The sequence below is a fragment of the Elaeis guineensis genome, chromosome 15 (assembly GCF_000442705.2).
Source record: "Elaeis guineensis isolate ETL-2024a chromosome 15, EG11, whole genome shotgun sequence".
Lineage (NCBI taxonomy): Eukaryota > Viridiplantae > Streptophyta > Magnoliopsida > Arecales > Arecaceae > Elaeis > Elaeis guineensis.
In genome coordinates this window covers 61988616-62002618 of record NC_026007.2, presented here as the reverse complement: position 1 = coordinate 62002618, position 14003 = coordinate 61988616, and positions in this window count along the sequence as shown.

Sequence of the window (14003 nt, the reverse complement as noted above, 5' to 3'; positions counted from 1 at the left end):
GTTTCTTTTTCTTTGTACTGAATCCTATTGGTAATGTACCTAACATCACACCATCTTCAAATTTCTACCATCATTAAAAAGTTTGGAAAACAAACTTTAATTAAGAAAGAAAAATAAAAAATATAGCCTTTCTATTTTTGTTGCAATCAGATCGGATATATAACTCATCAAAATAAAAACAATAAAAGTATTAAAATACATAAAAACTAGTAGGGCAAATTTGACAACTTATGATCAATTTCACGTTGAGAAGTGTAAGATGTAACATAGTGGTGGAGATCTAATCTGATACACTGAAAGGGCAGTCATGCAAAACTTGAATAGATTTTGATTTACGAAGAAAAATTAATAATATTTAATATAAAAATACTATTTTCTCTAATACATGGATAAGTCAATGCCAAGATGAAATGCAATGCCATTGAATATGAATTTTTTGAAAAAGATCTTAAAAATCAGTAGCATGCTTTTTTTGGTAACTAAATGCTGGATATTAATAAGGAGTAAAAGTCCGATATACAAAGCATTGTACAGAAAAAAAAAAAAAGATTTACACTCGAGGAACAATAAAAGATATAAGCAGCAAGTAAAATGATATAAAAAAGCTAATATTGTAACAAATAAGCTCCATTTTATTCCATTATATAGTAGGGTGGGCAATGTAGAAGATGAATTGTAGATGAAAACGGCACAAGTCCGAACAAACAGCACCTTTGTCTTCTAAATGAGATACTTTATAAAAGTAGTAGTATTGCAGATGCACCCAGCCTTTTTTGTATCAGAGTGATGATGGTGGAAATTTGTCAGCCAAAATCAAGAAGCTTATTTAACATCTAGCCTAAGATAAATGTAATAGAAAGAAAGGCAGGAACAAGAATCAAGAGTTGGCATTGAGTTCTAGATGACCAAAAAGGTAATCCATAACATAAGAAGAAAAATCTTATACCATGTAAACTGGAGTAACCTAGATAAGATAAAATGGCAATCACATAAACATAGCATCATTAGGCGACCCAGCAGAAGTTGTGATGAAAACCTATCTAAGCAGCCAAGCTATAAAAACTTCATAGATGAGAGAAGCACAATAGCACAATAAAGCAAAATCCTAGATAAGAACAATATGTTGAATTGAAGGAGCAATACAGCTGCCCACATGATGGAGATACCATTTGGAATAAAGCAGTGCAAGATATAAATAGAGGATAAGCTAGAAAACATATATTTCTGAATCTGAAACATAGAAAAAGTAGGGACCAATAAAGTCTTTATCCCTGCAACCCAGCACATCACCAAGCAGTATAAAGAACTGGTATAAGCAGGCAAACAACACCAAAGACAAATAACCATCAAAATCTGATAAATCATTAGAAAGTAATCTACAATAAGGATAGATGAAAAATTATTCATGTCTTGGAAAAACAACTCCATAATTGCTTGCCTGTAGAAGCAATCAACCCTAAGTATCAACATCCTGCAGAGAATGCCAAATGAAATCACCCCCAAAAATATTACTAGCTAAATGGTCAGCAACCTGATTTGCCTCATGATAGATGTGAGAGACCTTAAAATATTGAGAATGCAGTTGCCAATGTCTCAAATCTTGGAGTAAAGAAATGTGGGAATACTTAGGATTAGTAATATTATATAACCACGAAATTACCATGGCTGAATTACCCTCAACCTAAATTTTAGTAGCATTAAAATTATATACGGCCGCATGGACATCGAACCGAGCAGCGGTGAGCTCAACAAAAGGAACTGAAACCATGTACAAAAGTTTACCACCACCTTGTAAAGTATTAGCATTTTGATCCCTGGTTGTATGAGCCGCAATTACTTTATATGATAAAATATATGCATTGAAGTTGACTTTAAGTCTGCCAAAGAGAGGAGGTAACCATGTCCATGGTTATTAGGAAGAGGAGTAGAAGAAGAAGAGCTACCACAGTACCTCGATGGCATGGTTGAATTAGAGTTAGCAAAAATAATAGCTAAACAGATAAGCTCTACAAATAATCTGAATGGGCAGTGAGGCAACATGATTAAAAATTCTTTTACAATGTGCCTGCCATACCAACCATACCACTTGTGCCACAAATACTTTGTCTTTTCTCTACCAAGGAATTAGTGATGAATTCAAACACCATCAGCAAAGAAGAAGACTAGAAATATATTTGATACCCATGGCATAACTGATACCAGCAAGCTTGAGTGAAAGAATAAGAACAAATTATATAATTACAATCTTCGCTCTTAGTAGAATACAAATCATAGTTCTAAGCATGTGAAGGAAGGATACCTCGGTGCCCAAGTACTTCTTTACAAGGCAACTTTTCCTAAGCAAGCCTCTACTAAAAGATTTTGATCCAATTAGGAATAGGTAGTCTACAAATGCTATGCCAATGAAACTGATATCTTGAGAAGGTTGTAAAAGCAAAAGCAATATAGAAATTGTTAGATGTATGCCCTGAAAGCCAATCTTGGCTAACGCATATCTTTCTCTAAGATATATTTTTATATTTGACAGACAGATTTTATAACCATTTATATTGTATGTGTCCATGAATTGTCCTACCAATTAACAAAGATGATTTTGTATATTCTCAAGATATTGAAAATTTGAGACATATATTATTAGTGGTTAATTTCTGAATGCTCACAATTGGAGGATCATCACAGAGGACAGTGATCAATCTATTTAGATCGATGCACGGATCACCTCCCTTCTAGGCAGATGGATCTCGAGTCTGCATTGTAAAAATATTGGAGTGAGAATGTAGATGGTTGTTAGAGAATAACTTACACTAAACGTGACGAACATAAAAAATTACTTAGATATCTACTCACTCATCAGTGATTTTTTCGATGCTGCAGTGGTGTGACTAGTCCTTTGATCTGCGGTGTATTAGCTATTCACATCGAGATTACTTAGTTTGACTGCACGTTTCTTTGGTTCCTAGCTATCAGATTCTTACTGTATATGTTGGCTATTGTAGGTTCAGATTCGCTATTTGAGTAGAATACACCTAGACAAAATCTATCGACCTTGATAAAAAAGTAGTTCTATGCGATTCACAAGATTAAGTTCAGAAAATCTCTAACCAGAGTAAGTGTGAATATTGAAAAAGAATTTTTATGGGATTCACAAATGAACTCGAGTCGAGCCAATCTGATATATAACTGACGATGTGGTTTGACAAGTTCTCCATGATCTCCATCTAGTCAAAACTCAAGATAAAATGACTGTATCACATGGTAACTGCACATAGAAATTTATTTTTTCTATTCTACTGGGTTGCCACTACATGCTGCTAGACATTACTGGTGGATCGTGAGAACTAACTAGAATCATTTTTGGATCAACAATCCTTATTGGGGTGAGTTAGAATTATTCCAGTCCATCGAAAAGAATTTCAATGATATTGTGATGGAGATCATGATATGTCTCACAACCAGACAGAATAGAACCTGAAGGGTCACATACAAAAGAAACAAAACCTGATCAACAGTTTGGATCATATTTGAATTATCAATTGGATTGATAGTTTGAATTTAAAAACTACTAATTTGTAAGTGTTACAGATGCAGCAACTGCTAATTATTAGCAGAGGGATTTAATTACAATTGTTGCAATTCAATTAGACATGATTAAATTATGGATCAAGTCTTAATTAATTTAAATCAAATTTAATTTAATTAGATTTGATTTAATTTTAGACTAATTGGATTTAGTTATCCAAGTTAGATTTAGATTTCAATCTTGATTGGATCGAGATTGACAACCTTTCGAATTTGATTCGAACTGGGCTCAAATTGGATTTGATTTGAATCCAAATTGAACCCAATTGAACCTGACCACTTAAGCCCAAAGTTACTAAACTTCTCTCTCCTATTTCACACTGAGAAGGGAGAGAGTGCGCATGAAGATGCGCCCCTTTTCTTGCACGCATGAAAGGTGAGAGGAGGCGCTAATAGTTGGCGCCCCTCCTTTTTAGGAGACTCTCTCTTCAAGGACTCTAATTTCTTTTAAAATTTGATTTAAAAAAGAAGTAGATTAGATCCTTATCTGATATGGAATGTGGAGAATTATTTTTGTGCGACAAAAATTAAGAGAAAGGAGGGCGTGCGATATTTGTGCGGGAGTTTTTTTTCTTGCCGCATCACTTTTTTTTGATGCCTCCCCTTCTTTCCTCCATATTAACACCCCATCTAATCTTCTAAATTAGATCCTTATCCGGTTAAGGCATGGAATTGGTTGGGAGTTAAATTTTTATATGATAAAAATTAAAAAGGAGTATGTGTGCATGAGATATGGGGGTGGCTTCTTTTTTGGTACAGCACATCTTTCTCATCGCCCTTTCCTCCACCTTTCTTCCTTCCATGCCATATCACCACTTAATTCTCATATCAGATTTGAGATAGAGAGACATTAGAGAGAGAGGAAAAGAAGAAGAAAGGTTCTTCTTTCTTTTCTTGGCATCCTATTCAGACCCCAAAAAATCTGCATGAAGAGTTTGAGCTGTAGCCCTCTTCTTCGAGATCTAGAAGAAAAAATCTAGATCCAAAGCTGAAGAGCGAGGTCTGCAAAGTGCTAGCACACTGGTGACCTCGATGCTTCGATCGGATATCTCCATATGGATATCAGCAGAGACTGGATACTTGCACGGCTCAGATACACCCTGGATATCCGTAGGATCCGATCAGGTATAGAGATTAGATCTCTATTTTACACTATTGACCTTCTATTTTTTATTTCAGATTTCAGATTTTGGTGATGTGTTCGTACGAAGATCCTTGCATGATTTATAGATGAGATCTGATGGCTGTATTTAAATTAAAAATATTTTAATTTAATTTATTTTTACTGTGCTTACATAAGTTGTTTATGAAAAATTTTAAAAGTGAATGCATGAAACCACTGTTATTTCTAACAGTGGTATCAGAGCTACAGATTTTGATATGAACACAAAATCACTCAGATCTAAAATTTGATTTGCAGAAATCAGATCTAAATATTAGTTAAATATTGGATATCGTTCTAATAAATCATTGTTTGAGAACAATGTAGAACGCTAATGAAAGTTAAATCTAAATTTTCTGTATATTGTAATATGATTACATGATTGTTTCAGATTTAAAATTATTTTAGATCTGAAATAAATCATGATTGCTTCAGATCTAAAATTAGTTTCAGATATGAAGACGTCAAGTAGGGTTTGATTTGGATCTAGGTTTGTTGTAGAATTTAATTCATACATATGATTGCATGCTTAGATGATTAGATCTGATATTTAATCTGATGCATATTTGATATGTTAGATTGGATCTCTTAATAGCCTAGTACTTGAAATGGGATAATCACCATGATCGTCTGGTCATAAGAGGAAGCAAGGATTAAAGTTTCTCTCTTGTCCATTCGACGGATTCTCTTATGATGTGTTGGGATGCCGTTTGTGATATTTTCCATGAAAAAGAACCGCGAACGAAATATTGTATATGATACATGTTTAGATCTAGATCCTTTTATGCATGTATTTGATATGTATTTGATATGCATGTATAGTTTATGGCAAATGATCTGAAACTTAATTTTTATAAAATTTTGGATCCAAATCCTTAGATTTTGTTTATATGAAATCTTGAAATTGTGGCTGGTATACCTGTGAAGTCAACTCGATTCTTGTTCGAATCGACTCGATTCTTGTTCGAGTCAACTCGAGTCATTAGCGAGTCGATTCATTTTTGTTGGAGTCGACTCGAGATCCTGACGAGACGGCTTATTTGCAGATGAGCCGACTCAATTGTACAGGCCAGGCTTATATGTTTCTGATCATCATAGGTGAGTCGACTCAGTCCCAGAGTCGAGTCGACTCACCATGACGAGTCGACTCATGTATCAGGATGAGTTGACTTGATTCTGCAGACAGTAAATTATATAAGATACAATTTATATTAATTTATATTAAAAATTATTTTGACATCTAAACTAAACTCATGTTCATAATATACTTAATTGAGAATTAAGATTTAAAATTAAAAGATCTAAAGTTGTGAATTTAAGATTTAAATTTCATTGCATAAAACATGAGATTTGGATATGAGTTAAACAAATTAAGTCTAGTGACTTGATTATAATTAGGGTCATTAATTAGATCAGGCTAATACCCTTGTTGATTTGAGCAGTTGATCGAATCTGATCAATTGTTGATCAAGATTAGGTCAAAGAGGCTCAAAATCAAATTTAGTTGTAGTTGGTCAAATTGATTTATATATGATATGAATTGGTTAAATCAAGATCGAATTTGACTTAGTGATCCGAGCCCGAATAACTAGGCTGACCTATTCAATTATGATTGATCAATTGGTGTCTAAAATAAATTTGGCAGCTCGATCGGTGGTTTTTAATTGAGAGCATGCTTATCTGATCATTTCGATGGTGTCTAAGGCAAGCATCGGCATATCTTTCCATCAATCTCACTTACCTGATCAATTTGATCGATTATGAATTGAATAAGATTGCTTGATCATTTATGTTCACCCATATCGACTAGATTAGTCAGACATGAGATTATACTGATCTGAACCTGATCAATCAAACATCAGATTTGCTGACTTAGAAGAGATTTGAACCTAAATCTCTTCATTAAATATTAAGTCTAGTGGTCTTCCATCATTGTAGAGATACGGATGTTTTTTTTGGTGTTGATCATTCTCGACTGGTTACGGTAGTTCGATTGCATCGGAAAGGTAGAACCACTCTATTGGCATTAGATGTCTTGGGATAAAGATGGGGTTGGATCCAATAACTATTAGATAAAGGACCCAATGATGGCTTTACACCCATGGATGAACGGTGGGTCGGACTTAACTAAGGAGTGTGCTCAATAACTGTTAGGTGAGCCCACATGACTTAGAGACCAAATCACTGCAACATGCTTAGAGAAGTATCTGAATAAAAAATTGTCCATACATTAGTGTACGTATTATCAATAACTGTTAGGTGAGATACCGTATATCAATGGGACTGCAGCACCAGTTAGAAGCCTAATTATTGCATATAGGTTTTCATTTCTCCATCTGAGGAGTGTGAGAGACTCAAAAAATTAATGAGAATTTTTATTTATTTTTAAAATTCCTAGAATAAATATTTACAAATACAATCATCTAATTAGAATCTTTACTCTCTGCAATTCATTGTGTCAGCTTCCAATCTTCTAGTCGAATCTTAGATATCAACCACTTAATAAAATTAATTACATATTCTGACTCAAAAATCTAAGAATAGTTCTTGATTTTTGAAAAATTAAGCCATGTTCTTGATCAGGTTATCCCTATGTTATCAGCTTATCCAATCCATAATCAACATGCTATACTTGACAAATGGCTAGACAATGACAATGAAGTTAAGTGCTATAAATTGAAGTTTATATTTGATGAACTCCAATACGTGCATAAAGACATGTTGTCTGCCAACAACTTATTCACTCATCTACAATAGTTGTGAGGTGATCAGAGTCGCACGGTGCATGAGATGCGTGATGGGCAGTTTGTCCATGATCACTATTTGACAATGATCAAGGATATTGAGAAGCTTAAGAAGCTCGACATGACCATGCACAAAGAATTACTAGTTGATTTGATCATGCAATCCCTTCTTGTTTCGTATGGGTCGTTTGTGAAACTACCATATGAATATTCATTATAGCACCTTATCTAAATTGGTCAATATGCTGGTAACTAAGGAACCTTGAAAAATTCAAAGGTACATACCTAGAAGGCTTGAAGAAATAAGGACACGCTTTTGGAAGGTATGTCAAAATTGCTCAAAAAATTGATCTTATGACTTCCTCTTCTCCCAGTTGAGTATTAGACTCTAGTGCTTATTTATGCACTTCAGTATAGGATCTAAGAAAAGATAGAGGACTGACAGAAGGTAAAGCAACCCTTCGAGTCGGCTATGGGGCAAGAGTTGCACTGTGGCCATGGGTACTTTAACCTCTGCGACTACCATTTGGATTTAGTTTTTAAAGAAAGTCTCTACCATTTGCATGGTAATGCATCTTTCAACTTATTTGAGTAAACAGTGAATACCATTGGATCTGAGAGATCCACAGATCAGACAAATCTGAAGTATATATATGTGGTATCTAAGGCTAGGTCATATAGAAGAAGAAATGATTTATCGACTGGAGAAATATTGGCTGTTGGGCTCATTGACTGTTAAGTCATATCTGGTCAGTAAATCATTTCTTTGAGGATTAATAATCAAGCTATCCTTTATAGAATAAGAGGATAGGACCACTAAGATACCTACCTTAGTATGCATTTGATGTGTGTGGCCCATTTGATGAGCCAGATAAGGAAGATTATCTCTACTTTATTATCTTTACCAATGATCAGTCATGATATGATTATGTGTATGAGAAACAAAAATCTAAAGCCTTTAAAAGATTTAAAATAATCAGATGTGAAGTAAAGAAGTAAATTGAAAAAAATTTAAAAGTACTTTAATCAGATCAAAGAAGCAATACCAAATAGAAAATTTTTTGATTATCTCAAGAAAATGGCATAGTTATATGATGGAATCCTCCTTGTACACCTCAGCTCAATGGAGTATCTGAGAGGAGGAATGGCACTATATAAGATATGGTCCGGACTATCATGAACATTACTGATTTAATCTTTATTTCTTTAGAGACATATTTTGCTTTCTAAAATTTGAATTAGATTCTCTCTAAATCTGTTCCTACCACGTTATATGAGATACGGCATAACGGACAAGTTAAAGACTAGATCTATAAGAGCTCATTCCATGGGGTATCCTAAAAAAGTTAGGGATACTACTTACTCTCTCAATAGATCACAATATGATTGTGATCAATCATACTGTTTTCTTGAAAATATTGGGAGGATAAACTCAAAAATAGAGTCTCTGAAGAGCAACGAATCATAGGACCTGTAGAACTATTCATAATAAGCCAGTACATGTAGTACCTCCTCCACCTCGTAGATGTAGTAGAATTTTTTATTTTTCTAAAAGATACTTGGTATTCTTACGGAGGATTCAAAGAAAGTGTTTCTTATGGGTGATAGAAAATATAAAAATAATCCTAAGATCTACAATGAGGCGATGTTTAACATCGATCTCGAGAATTAAAAGTATAGATAGCCCTCTTGAATGGATATCTTAAGAAGATATCTATTTGGAGCGATCTATAGAATTCACTTTCTATGATGGAGATCACACTGCAAAGATCTATTTATGGATTTATGCAAGCATCTCAGAGTTGGAATACTCATTTCAATATTATGATCAAATTATTTGATTTCATTAAAAATGAGGAAGAATCATGTGGCTATATGAAGGTCAGTGAGAGTGTCTCATGCTGAAATCGGTTAAAGTATGGTTGTATATAGAATTTTCATGAAAGACCTAGGGCAAGCATCTCTTATTCTAAAAATAAAGGTCTATAGAGATAAATCCAATAGGATGTTTGGGTTTTCATAGAGAAGTACATAGAAGAGATGCTGAAAGGGTATGCCATGCTATGTACTCGACTTGATATATCTCTTGCTATGAAAGTCACGAGCAGATATCAGTCGAATCCAGACTAGGAGCATTGGATTACTGTGAAAATATTCTTAAGTACTTGAGAAGCACTAAGAGCTTATTCCTGAACTTTAGTAAAGGGTCAGAGCTAAAAGTGGGAGGCTACACTGATGCTGATGGTAGAATATCTACATCAGTATGTATTCTTGAGTTATGTTGGTTCGGTATGTTGGAAGGGTTCTGTTGGGTATAAAATACCCGCAGCCGAATTCGACATCAGCACGGCTCCGTCCGGACTCGTACGGGAGCCGGGCTCCTCCTCGAACAGCAGTACGGCTCCGCCCGGACTCCTATGGGAGTCGGGCTCCACAGTCGACATCAGCACGGCTCCGCCCGGACTCCTACGAGAGCCGGGCTCCTCCATCGGCAGCAGGACGACTCCGTCCGGACTCCTACGGGAGCCGGGCTCCACAGTCGACATCAGCACGGCTCCGCCCGGACTCCTACGGGAGCCGGGCTCCTCCTTCAACAGCAGTACGGCTCTGTCTGGACTCCTACGGGAGCCGGGCTCCACAGTCGACATCAGCACGGCTCTGCCCGGACTCCTACGGGAGCCGGGCTCCTCCTCCAACAGCAGTACGGCTCCGCCCAGACTCCTACGGGAGCCGGGCTCCACAGTCGACATCAGCACGGCTCCGCCCGGACTCCTACGGGAGCCGGGCTCCTCCATCGGCAGCAGGACGACTCCGTCCGGACTCCTACGGGAGTCGGGCTCCATAGTCGACATCAGCACGGCTCCGCCCGGACTCCTACGGGAGCCGGGCTCCTCCTTCAACAGCAGTACGGCTCCGCCCGGACTCCTACGGGAGCCGGGCTCCACAGTCGACATCGGCACGGCTCCGCCCGGACTCCTACGGGAGTCGGGCTCCTCCATCGGCAGCAGGACGGCTCCGCCCGGACTCCTACGGGAGCCGGGCTCCACAGTCGACATCGGCACGGCTCCGCCCGGACTCCTACGGGAGCCGGGCTCCTCCATCGACAGCAGGATGACTCCGTCCGGATTCCTATGGGAGCTAGGCCCCGCCTGCAACTTCAGTTCCGAGAGGGTTTCACCCGGACTCCTACGGGAGCCAAGCTCCGACCTCAGCATCAGCCGCTGGAGCCGAACCCCACCCACGACCTCAACCGAGGGGGAGACTCCTCCCGGACTCCTGCAAAGGCCGAACTCCGACCGCTGCCGAGCCTTGATTAACAGATCCGCATCCCTTGGCAGATAACAATAACTGCCAAGATCCTGTTCCACTTCCTGTAGTGGATTCCGCGCGGCTCCACCTCCCCCTGCGACAGATGCTGCACGATCCCACTACTCTCTGACAGGCTGTGTCGACAGCTATGATGCTGCTCTGCTTCCTGCGGCAGGTGCTGCACGATCCCACTACTCGCTGACAACTAGCGGCAATGGACGTCGCTCCACTACCTGCGGCGGGCCCTATGTGGCGGGCTATGATGATGGCCACGTGTCTGCTCCATTATCTTTCGCAATCAATTCCTCTGACCATGGGCGGCCCACTATCAGGCGGTTACAAACGTCGCCATCAGTCTGTTGCCTCCCCCGCCTATAAAAGGGGGACCCAGATACGTTATTCTTTAAGCTCTTTTGCCTTATCTCAAAAACTCTGCTAAACTCTCCGTTCGAGCACTCCATTCTTGTTGAGGCAGAGAACTGACTTGAGCGTCGGAGGATCTTGCCGGAGCAACCCCACCTCCGGTTTAGACTTCCCTTGCAGGTCCCGGCGGCGACCGCGGCTTCCTCAACTCCAGCATCTCCGGCGCTGGCGGATTTTTGCACCAACAGGATTGGCGCTAGAGGAAGGGGCCTGTGTCTTCGCAGCACCCTTGTTCTTGAAGGAGTGCTCAACGGACCCGCTTCCGGCCATCTTTTCCGGTATCCAATCCTCTTTTCCCCATCCGATGCCCTCTCGCGAGGTTTCCGCACAACTACCTCCAGCTATGGTTGCTGATAAAGGATGGCCGGATGACCAGTCTTCGCTGGATTCCGTCAACGTCATCTCGGGGGAATCCCAGCAAGAGGCAATTATCACATCAGCTGCACCCCTCAAGCGGCAAAAAGTTGAAGAGCCCATAGCCTTCACTGAAGAAGATGCCCAGGGAGTCCAATTCCCTCATAACGACGCGGTCGTAGTTTCTTTGAATATAGCAGATTATGACGTCCGTCGCATTCTCGTCGACAACGGAAGTTCGGCCGACATCTTATTCTACAGTGCCTTTTCGAGAATGGTCGCTCTTGACGGTCATCTAAGGCCGATGTGCTCCCCCTTGATAGGGTTTACTGGTGACGTCGTTCCGACGGAAGGAACGATAGCTCTAACTGTGACCGTGGGTCAGCATCCAAAGCAGTCCAGAGCCCTGGTGAATTTCCTGGTGGTAAAGGCGCCATCTGCCTACAATGCAATTCTTGGCCGACCCGGCCTCAATGCCCTCAGAGCCGTTGTTTCAACCTATCATTTGAAGTTGAAGTTCCCCACTGACAAGGGGATTGGAGAAGTTCGGGGAGACCAAGCGCTGGCCAGGCACTGCTACAATATTGCCCTGCAAAGAAGCGATCAAGCGGACCTCTGTCCAGTCGACGGGTTGGATGCGCGCGACGACCTCGTTGAAGAGAGGGGCGGCCCGATCGAGGACCTAATACCAATTCCTTTGAATGATGGGAATGCGGAGCATGTGGTGTTAATTGGCTCCAACCTGGAAAAGGAGGTGCGGACGCATCTCGTGGATTTTCTCCGAAGGAATGCGGACATTTTCGCATGGGTCCCGACGGATATGCTGGGGATTGACACAGAAGTCATGAAACATCATCTGGCGGTCGACCCTAAACACCGGCCAACAAAAGAAAAAATCCGGAGTCACGCCCCGGAGAGGCAGAAGGCAATAGCCGAGGAAGTGGATAAACTTCTCAAGGCCGGATTCATCAAGGAGGTCAATTATCCGGAATGGATCTCCAATGTTGTCTTGGTTAAGAAAGCAAACGGCAAGTGGAGGATGTGTATCAATTTCAAAAAGCTGAATAAGGCTTGTCCAAAGGATAGCTACCTCCTTTCCAGGATCGACCAACTGGTGGATGCTACCTCGGGCCACGAGCTTCTCACTTTTATGGACGCATTCTCCGGCTATAACCAGATTAGGATGGCATCGGAAGATGAAGAAAAGCCTGCTTTTATCACTAATCGCGGCCTTTACTGCTACAGGGTTATGCCGTTCGGCCTCAAGAATGCGGGCGCAACCTATCAACGACTGGTGAACAAAATCTTCAAGGAGCAGATCGGCCGAAATATGGAAGTTTATGTGGACGATATGCTCGTGAAAAGCAGGTCTTCCGGGAATCATGTCACCGACCTCGAAGAAACCTTCGGCGCTCTTTGAAAGTATAGAATGAAGCTGAACCCAACCAAATGCGCCTTTGGGGTAACCTCGGGAAAGTTCCTGGGCTTCATGGTATCAGGGCGCGGGATCGAGACCAATCCGGAGAAAATCCGCGCCATCTAAAATATGATTGCCCCAAGATCGATCAAAGAGGTTCAGTGCCTCACAGGAAGAGTTGCGGCTCTTAATCGCTTTGTCGCAAGGTCGGCCGAGCGATGTCTGCCCTTCTTTCAAACTCTCAAGCAGCCGAAGAACTTCTGTTGGATCCCTGAATGCCAACAGGCATTCGAAGAATTGAAAAGCTATCTTGGCTCACCCCCACTGCTGGCAAAGCCCGAGCCCAAGGAGGAATTATTTTTGCACCTGACAGTCTCTCCCACAGCCCTTGCAGCCGTCCTTGTTAAGGAGGAAATGAAAGTCCAGCGACCGGTCTACTACATTAGTCGCATGTTGAGGGACGCCGAGACCAGGTATACTAAATTAGAAAAACTGACCTACGCCTTGTTGATTGCAGCTCAGAGACTCCGACCTTACTTTCAAGGGCACACGGTGACGTTACTCACCGACCAACCGATCAAGGTGGTTTTGCACCGAGCTGATATCTCCGGGAGGATGGCAAAATGGGCAATCGAGCTCACAGAATTCGACATCAACTACAAACCTAGACCGGCAATAAAAGCCCAAGTATTGACGGATTTCATAGTAGAATGCACCATCCCCGAGGAGGCCGAACCCGAGCAAAGCGAAATTGACGGCCTGAAGACTCAACCGGACTCCCCCGACGAAGAAGCCAGTTCCTCCGATAGCTTTTGGACCCTCCATGTGGATGGATCTTCCAACATAGCAGGCGCGGGTGCAGGCCTGATCTTGACCAGCCCGGAGGGAGTCGTTGTGGAGTACGCTCTGCGTTTCGAATTTTCCGCAACAAACAATGGAGCGGAATATGAAGCTCTGATTGCAGGGTTGAGGATCGCCAGGGAGCTCGGAATAGGTCAGCTCCGGATGCACAGCG